Genomic DNA, 10,034 nt, shown 5'->3' with positions numbered 1-10,034 from the left:
TACATTTATAGCACATTTATGCTACTCTCGATAAATGTGCCCTTGGGTACATTTATTTGCGCCTCTAACTTTAGAGGCACATCTAAGAGATAGATGTACCTCTAAAGTTGGAGACGCAGGTGAATGTATGACTAAAGTCAGTTTATCTGCGCCGCTAACTATAGAGGCACATCTAAGAAATAGATGTAAGCTCTAAATGTGCGGTAAAAATATGATTGATTTTAGATGTACATTTATCTGCGCCTCTAACTTTAGAGGCGCATCTAACTTTAGAGGTACATCTAGAGATAAATGCGAGCTCATAATACGGACCAAAGTGGTTATTTTCACTTTGATCGTTCATAACTCCGTTAAAAATCATCGTACAGCAAAACTGGATTCTTAAAGTTGAATCTTTGCTCTACAGTATGATATAGTGGCCGAATTTTTTTTAACTCGTGAACTTTGTTACAAATAGGTGAAAATAACGAAAAAATTCGCGAGTTTTCTCTTTTTTGTTTAAAGGACCCCGCACATATTACATAGGATTTTGGCTCTCAGTGGAATTTGCTGAATTTTTGATATGTTATAGTTTAAGACATTCTGATCAAAAGATGTAATAGCCTCAAAGCTAAATAATGGATAGTTACTGAGTTACAACCAGTCAAACAATTCGCAAAGTCCTAATTTTTCGTGTTTGACTGGCTGTAAATCAGTAACCATTTATTATTTAGCTTTGAGCCTATTACATTTTTTGTTCAACAGATCATAAGCTACAACATATGAGAAAACCTGATCTTACTAAGATTCAATTTTATATGATTAGTACGGAATTTTTGTAAAAAATATAATAAGCTCTAAGCTAAATAATAGATGGTTACTGATTTACAGCCAGTCAAACACGAAAAATTAGGACTTTGCGAGTTGTTTGACTGGTTGTAACTCAATAACTATCCATTATTATCTTTGAGGCTATTACATCTTTTGATCAGAATGTCTTAAACTACAACATATAAAAAATTTAGCCAATTCCACTGACAATGAGAGCCAAAATTCTATGTATTATGTGCGAGGTCCTTTCAAAAAAAATTACGCAAGGTGATTAAAAAAATTTTATGGACTGAAATTTTTGTGTCTCTTAGTACCCCAAACTTGACAAAAAATCATAGACTTACTGTGATAATTTCTTTATAATGATCCGTATGTTCAAAATGATCGATGCGTACATGTTAAAAGAACTTAATTTGCTTTGATAAAAAATTTAAAAAAGTAAAATCTGTGGCAGAAAAATCTTTTCTCCACTTTCTAACATAATTTTTTAACTTGCTTCAACATAAAATTTAGAAAATTTAAAGTTTATTTATATTATTTCCTAAATTATTACCGACATCAGCTTCCAAAGCGCAAATCCAATCATACAACCTCTACATGGTGAACTTTGGGTGAACCTGATGTCGGTGGTAATTTTGGAAATATTGTATAAATATTATAATGTATATATTTAATAAATAGTTGTAACGGGCCGCTTTTCCCGATGCGGCCGGACGTCGCTCAGTCGTGATCACAAGGTTCGGGAAAGGGCAGATGTGAAAACACAAGACGGTGATTCAGTATTTAAATAAAGAACACAGTTTATTTAAAATGATTTGTGAAATAATACAACGAAAGAAAACAGTGCATTAAATGCTTCGGATAAATACAATGGAATGATTCGCGATATAATACAACGAAAGAAAACAATGCATTAAATGCTTCGGATAATTACAATAAAATGATTCGCGATATAATACAACGAAAGCAAACACGGCATTAAATGCGTCGGGTAAATACAATAAAGTGAATCGCGATATCGTACAACGAAAGCACACAGTGCACTAACTGCTTCGGATTAATACATAGAGTGATTCGTGATAAAATACAACTCAAGAAAACAGTACATTAAATGTTTCGGGTAAATACATAAAGTGATTCGTATCTAGATCATATGTTTCGGCCGCGTGTATACGCGGGGTTATTGCCCCGGCCCGTGTTTATAAACAGTTTAAAGGGCCGAGCTGGTGAACTGTATCGAGCGCGTATTGATGTTGACGCGCGAGCGGTGACGGCGCGTGATGCGGGGCACGGCGGGGCCGAGCGCGTGGCTTCGGTATGCGCGTTTTTGAATCCGCTCTCTCGTATGCCTGAGAGAGCGTTCGATATATCGAACGCGCGTTGCGTTATTCGCGCGTTTCGAGCGTTTGTAACTGCGTATGGGGCGCGGAATGGTGTCGCGGTTTTGACCATAGGATATTATGATGCCCCAGGGACGGCTACCGGTGACAGGAACTCCCGTCCAAGGCAGGGAACTCCTTACCTCGAGATATTGTCCGGTACCGAGGTGTCAAAGCAGGAGAGCGGTTCCGAAAACCGAAAACTCTCGGTAGAGACCGGGCACTCCCGATCCCTTCGGTCGTTCGCTCGTAATTGAGAGGTAGGATCTTACTATGCGGCGGTGGTGAGAACGCCCACCGGAGGCTGGGTACACCCATAGACATATTAATATAGACTGCTCATGAGGCAGTGAAATCGGGAGTGGGGGCGTCATCCTTTGAAGTAAAGGATGGCACGAACAGTCCTGGCTTGCTGTCTTCTTCTAGATAGATAGATAGATAGATAGATAGATAGATAGATATATTTATTGTATCTCCAAGGAGTTTACAGAGTGGGATTTACTTCTATACAAAGCTTCCCTATGCGTACGTAAAAAGAATAAAAAATACAAATACAAATAAAAATACAATAACACAATAATAAACTAAAAGCCATTAATATACAAAATTTTACAAAAGTAATACAAAAATAATCGCTATGCAATCGCCATTACTCGCCTCTCGCTCGCTCGCATAAACGCATCCTACCTATCCTATGCACACACACACACACACACACACGCCTCTTCCCTAAGACTAATCCCTAAGTGGACTTTCGTTTCCGTTTACAAAGATTCCTCATCCAACCTTTTACTCATGCCTTCATTCTCTCTTATCCTTTCCAACTCTTTTAACCATTCTTCCCCTTCACCTTCCTCTCCTAAAATCTCACTAACCTTCTCTCTCCATGTACTTCCTACTTCCTTTACTACGCATTCCTCCCATACATGTTCCCATGTTTCCATAGCCCATCCACATGTTCTACACTTTCTCTTTTCTTCCTCTTCCCAATATCTTCCCTCTCTTATTCCGTTTCCTAATCTAAATCTGGCTATTCTCTGCCATCTAGTCTCTCCCCACCCATATTTCAAGTATTTTGGTATTCCTTCTCCCTTAATTATCTGATACCACCCATTTGATCTCGAATTCTTTATTCTTTCCCATCTTTCCTCCCTTTGCATTTTCCTTTCCATCTTCCATATTTCTTCACTCCTCAACTGTCCCATTTCCCTCATTTCCTCTACCTTTTTCAATATCAACCCTCTTTTTTCAAAAAACTCTTTTCTTTCTTCTTCCCATCCCCTCCTTGCCTTTCCTTTTTTGCCTTTTTCCTCATCTCTTCCCAGCACGCTCTAGCCAGCTCCCCCTCTCTCCCTTCTTCTAACCTCTTTTCATATCCCCATGCCCCTAGCCCCGCCCTTCCTCTCAACATTTCCCTTTGTAATTCCTCTCTCACCATATAACCTGGAGTAAATCTTCCTACTCCCAGCACCCATTTTAAATATCGCTCGTGAATTCTTTCAATCCCCTCTCTTTCCTTCCATCCCCATATTTCTACCCCATAATTAACTGCCCATATCAATTTATTGAACAGCCATATCCTCCTTCCTCAGTCCCTTCCAAATCTTCTTTTTCTAATACCCCATATTTTCCCTAATAAACTAGTTCCCTTTTTTATCCTTTCCTTGACGTGCGCCTCCTGATTCCCATTGTATTTTATTACATATCCTAAGTATTTAAATTCCCTCACCTCTTCTATCTCCTTCCCCTTCCATCTCCAACTAATCTTTTTCCACCTCCCTCCACCTTTCCTGCATCTCATAACTTTTGCTTTTCCTATGTTTAACTCCAATCCTTTTTCTTCTAAAAATTTTTCCAATTTTCCTATTATCCCCTTCATCCCCTCCTCATTTTCTGCCAAAACCGCTATGTCATCTGCATATGCTAAGGTATATATTTTCTTTTCTCCTACTTTTACCCCTCCCCATCCCCCTTTCTCTAATTCTTCGTCTATATCCGCTAGCAGTAGCGTAAACAGGCTCGGACTCAAGGGACATCCCTGTCTAACCCCCTTTATTGTCCAGAACCTTCCACCCTCCATATCCTCACCCTGCTACACGTTTCCCTTAACACCTCCATACATCTTCTCACTAGACCCTCTCTCACTCCTCTCCTCCTCATCCCCTCCACCAATTTCTCTTTATCTACTGAATCAAAAGCTGCCTTCATATCCACGAATAACATTACCATTTTATCACCCTTCTTATCTATCTGCCTGTTTATTAAATAATTTAGTATATATATATTATCCATCGTCCCCATCCCCTTTCTAAAACCGGCTTGACTTGGTGGCAGTAACATTTTCCTTTCTATTTCCTCCTTCAGCCTTTCTGCTAATACTGTTGCATATATTCTATATGCTGTCTGTGTTAATGTTATCCCCCTATATTCTTCTACCTTCTCCCCCTCTCCTTTCTTAACAATAGGCACTATATCTCCCTCTCTCCAATCGTTTGGCCATCCTTCCCCTCTCCATACTTTCTTACATACTTCCCATAATCCTTCTATTATTTCCTCTCCTCCATATTTCCGTACCTCATTCATTATTCCATCCCCTCCCATTGCTTTTCCATATTTTACCTTTTTTATTGCCCTTATCAATTCTTCTTTTGTTAACTCTTCCTCTCCGTCATTTCCCACACTTCTTCCCTTGCCCCAGACTGTCTTCCATTCTACCCCTCCTAACAACCCCCTAAAATCCGTCCCATTCTTCTATTCTTATACCTTCATTTACCCTTTTTCTCTTTTTTCTCTCTTTATTTACAATTTTCCATACTTGACTCTCCGTTTTAATCTCTCTTATTTCTTTCTCCCATCTTTCTAATTCCTCTTTTTTCTTTTCTTCACACATAATTTTATATTCCCGTTTTTTCTCCTTGTATCTCTTCCCCCTTCTTTTCTCCATCTCCTAAGCTCTCTTCTAACCTTTTTCTTTTTCTCTCTACACTCCTTATCCCACCAACCTCTTTCCCTCCCTTCTTTTCTATTTTCCTCTACTTTCTTCAGTGCTCTCTCAATTCCCTCCTTTAAAACTTTCCATTCTTTCTCTACTTCCCCCTCTTCTCTTGGCCTCTGTCCAAAAGCCTCCCTAAATGCTTTCCTCCCATCCTCTATCCATATTCCTCTATTTACTTTCTTTCTTATCTTATTTTCTCTTTTACTATTTTTTCCCCTTCCTATCCATACTCTGTCACAGGCCTATGATCCGAATCTATTTTATCTTCCACCTTAAATTCCCTTACTTTATCCCAAGTCCTATCATTCCCTATTACATAATCGATCACTGAATTCCCTCTTTCTCCTGTATATGTCCACTCTCCTTTCTCATCTCCTCTAGTATTCCCATTAAAAATAAACCATCCCTGTTCTTCTAGAAATCTACAAAATTTTCTTCCTTCTCTATTTATTTTTTCATCCTTCGATCTCCTTCCCTCCTCTTCCTCTTTTTCCTCCACCTTCCCCCCTTCGTTCCCTGTCCTCGCATTAAAATCTTCTCCTATTAACATCCTCCTATTTTCTCCCCTTTCCTCTGTCCATTCTCTTAAATTCTCTAATTTCTCCTCTATATCGTTATTTATATATACCCCTATCACCCTCCACTCTTCTTCCCCCAACCACACTCACAGCTAACAACCCCTCTTTATTTTCCATCTCCTTTTCTCTTTCTATTTTTATCCCTGTCCGAATTCCTACAATCATTCCTCCTATTGCTCTACCTTTCCTGTTTTTCTCCCTGCCCACTAGACCACCCATACATATTTCTTTGGTAACATTGTTTCAATCCTCTCCTAATTCTTCTTATCTATCCAAGTTTCACATAAAATCATTACGTCCCACTCCTCTAGTCCCCTCCAAAATTCCTTATCTTTATTTCCTTATCCTACCACATTCCAAAAAGCTATTTTATATACTCCATCCCCTTCCTTTCTCTCTTCCTCTCCTTTCTACTCCCCCCTCCATTCTCCTCTTCTCCTATTTTCCTCTCCCCCTTCCCTCCCACCATCGTTATATTCTCTTAACTCTTTCTCCTTCCTTCTCACATGCCCCCCTTTCCCTTTTTCTTTTCTACTATCTCTTCCCTCCTTCTCCCTTTTCCATCTTTTAATTCCTCTGATTCCTCATTCCAAAACCATAATTCATTTCCGATCCATATTTTTCCGTATCCTATCTTTACTTTTTCTCCTCTTCTCCCCTCCTCCTCTGCTATCTGTCTCAATCTCCATTTCGTTTTTCTTTCCTTGAAAGTTAAGTCTTCCTCTATCCATATCTCTTTCCCTTTTAATCTTCTCTTATTTTTTAAAATTTTCTTCCTATCCTCCTCCGACTTTAACTTAATTAACACTATCTTCCCTTTTTCTTCATTCCCTGCCCTTATCTCTTTAACATTTTCAATTTCTACTTCTGCTCCCATTTTCTTACAAATCTCTATATTTTCTTTTACTTTCCCTTTTTCTCCTCTTACCCCCTTACATATCAAATTTTTCCTTCTCATCTGTCTTTCCTCCCTCTCACCCTTCTCTTCTAGACTTCTAACCCTCTCTTCAAAATTTCTCCGGTTTCTTCCCTCTTCTAAACTCTTTTCTAATTTGCTAATCCTTTCTTTCATCTCCTCCCTTTCCCTCTCCCATTTTTCCTCTTTTGACCTTATTTCTTTATTCACCATCTCTATTTCCTTCCTTATACCACCCAGCCCCTCCTTTAGTTCTTCTCTTCCTACCCTTCCTTCTTCTCTTAATTCCCTAATTTCTTTTAATATTATACTCATATTCCCCCCTTCTCTCTCCGTATTTGCTTCCTTTTGAACTTTTTTAATTGCCCCTCTAAATTCTTTTTCCTCTGATTCCTCTCTTTTTCTTTTTAGTAATTCATCTATTGTCCCCGTACTTCCTCTTCTCTCTTTGATACCTTCCCCTTTTACTTTAGCTACCTCACTCATTTTCCCTCTCAGATCTTCTAATTCTATGCTTGTCTTTACCCTCCCGCCACCTGTTACTAGGGATACTATAGTATCTCTATCTGCTACCTGTCTCTTGCGCCACCTACTTATTGCTTCCTCTCTCTAGGGACTTTCGCTCTCTCTGTCTATTCCTACCATGTCTACTTCTCTCTCTATCACCCGCCCACTTCTCCCCCCCCTATCTTTACTTATCCTCCTTATTGCTGACTCATCCATCGTTTCAATTTCTATCTTCTTTTTTACCGTTTTTAATCTATTCTCTATCTCTGCCTACACTTTCTCTGCATTTACTCACCTCCCTCTCTCGCTCCCACCACACCCTCACTCTTTTCTCTCTTTAATTCCTCTCTTTCTGCACTCTCAAAACTTACACCGAACTTACACACAACTGTCACTCCTGACACCGGAAACGGAAGTCTCTGCTGTCTTCTTCTAGTAGACGTGGCTTATGACGTAATCTGCGCACCAGTATGCGCAGTATACCATTAGAAGAAGACAGCAAGCCAGGACTGTTCGTGCTGTCTTTTTTCCTCAGGAGGACACCCCCCACCACTTTATGAGCAGTCTATATTAATATATCTATGGGTACACCCGACCCCGTAACTCGCCGTTAGCTAGTGTTCTGGATTCTAGTTCGTTTCTAGGAGCTATACTAGCTCTAGAGTGGATCGGAAAACGGAATGATCTCTCTTGTCTGGAGCCGCTCTTTTTATACGGTTCCAGATCTCGATCGAGAGCCTATTCGCCGAACTTCGTTCGCTCTCGAGATCGCTCGGGATCTTCGCGTGACGATAAGCGCGGGACGTTATGCCGAATGACGGTTGGCGTTACGGCCCAATAATAACTAATTAAAATATGGCGCATCGCGCCTGCTGCATCGCACGGTCGGTGTTCGCCGGGCGCAGCCTTCCGGCGGTAATCGGCCGGGTAACGGGGGGTCTTGTTACATAGTACTTAATGTTACATACATATGTGCATGCGTGTAAGCGCGCGCGTGTGTGTGTAACATTAAATGTTATATATTAAATATATGTGACATTAATGTTTATACACATGCAGCAAAAAATGTATTAATTGTATAGACAAAATAAATTTAAATTTAGAAATAAATTCTATATTTTAATGTAATTATTATGTAACAAATTTTTGCTTTTTCTCTTTTATTAAAATAAATATTTATAATATTTTATAACTTTTGTGTAGTTGACAAATTTACGATTATTTTCGTAACCTAACCAAACCTAACCCTAACCCTTAATCCTAACAATTTTAAAAACTATTAAGAAATAATTTAAAAACTTTAAGGAATGATATAGCATCCATAAATAAAAAAATATTGTCAAGTGTTTCCCACAGTAAAAATATAATTATATATAATATTATCTTGACGAAAAAAATGTCATAAAACTATTTGTTACATTCAATGTAAAATAATAAAAAATATATATATATATAAAGGCGGTATTAGTTGTCTGACGGCTAGCGTTTATTTCGCAAAGAAGCAAAAGTGAAAAAAAAAGTGAAGAAAGCGAAGAAAATTCAGCAAAAATTATGAAGATGGATCATTCACACCCATCAACAAGTGGCATCGAGGAAAAGAAAATAAAGAAGCGCACAAAAAATGTATTTAAATCATCTTGATTAGAGTTAATAGAATTTAAAGGGTGATAACATCACATTCAGACAATAGAAAAGCTTATTGCACTGCATGCAATAAAATTCTTGCATGCGGCAAATCAGAATTACTGAAGCCTGCAAGTCGACGTAAGCATATTTTAAATATTAGTAAAAATCGCGGTAATAACCCAGCTACTTTGCTACTCACTGTCGATTATAATTATAATATGGGCCATATTAATAAAGTAAAAGCAGCTGAAATTAAATTAATATCTTTTTTCTCGTCGAGCATAATATAGTATTACACTTAGTAGATCATATGGTCCCTTTAATAGAAAGTATTTGTTCTGATCCACAAGTAGTAGAGGATCTTACATTGGGACGAAAGAAATGTACGTACATTTTAAAAAATATTATTGGAAAGCGCGAAGAAGAAATAACTATACAAAATTTAAAATATTAAAAATTTTTTATTTTATTAGATAAAAGTTCAACTATCGCAAATGATAAATTACTTTGTATTTTAGTAAAAAACATATCTCTCGAGAATAAATGCATTACAGAATTATTAGAATTAGTAGAATTAGATACTAAAAATTGTTCCACAGAAAAACTTTATTCTACGTTTGAACATTGTTTTAAAAGTAAAAATATACCTTTGTCTAAATATTGTGGGAATGGCTTGTGATAATGTATCGGTTATGATTGGAATTCGAGATTCTTTTATTACTGGGTTTCAAAAGAGCTTCCGGCCCCCATAGTTTTAAAATGTATTTGCCATTCCTCAACATTTGTCGCAAGCAAAGCTTGTTCAAAATTACCGGATTCGTGTGAAAATTTATTACATGCAATTGCTACGTACATTTCTTGCAGTCCAAAAAGATCAGCTACTCTGTGTGAATTTCAAGAATTTTTTGGTGTACGATTGCGTAAAATATTAAAATTATGAAATACAAGATGGTTTATCTTACAGAAGTGTGTAGCTAGACTTCTCGAAAATTGAGAAGTCTTGAAACATTACTTTTATCTGGAAGTTTTAGAAAGAAAAAACAAATCAGCTGAAATAATTCTCGACCTTGTAAATATGTAATAATGAAATTAAAGCATATTTGTTATTTTTTAAATATTCTCTTAATTTTTAAAATAATTGTAATGTGGAAAAAAATTTTTGAAAATAAAAATTATGATGATAATCTAATTTTTCAAATTTAGAGAAATTAGTGTATGCCATA

Source organism: Prenolepis imparis, unplaced genomic scaffold, assembly GCF_030444845.1.
Source record: "Prenolepis imparis isolate NDT839.2.m4 unplaced genomic scaffold, iyPreImpa1.0 SCAF_16, whole genome shotgun sequence".
Classification (NCBI taxonomy): Eukaryota; Metazoa; Arthropoda; class Insecta; order Hymenoptera; family Formicidae; genus Prenolepis; species Prenolepis imparis.
Note: the sequence above shows the minus strand (reverse complement) of the source record.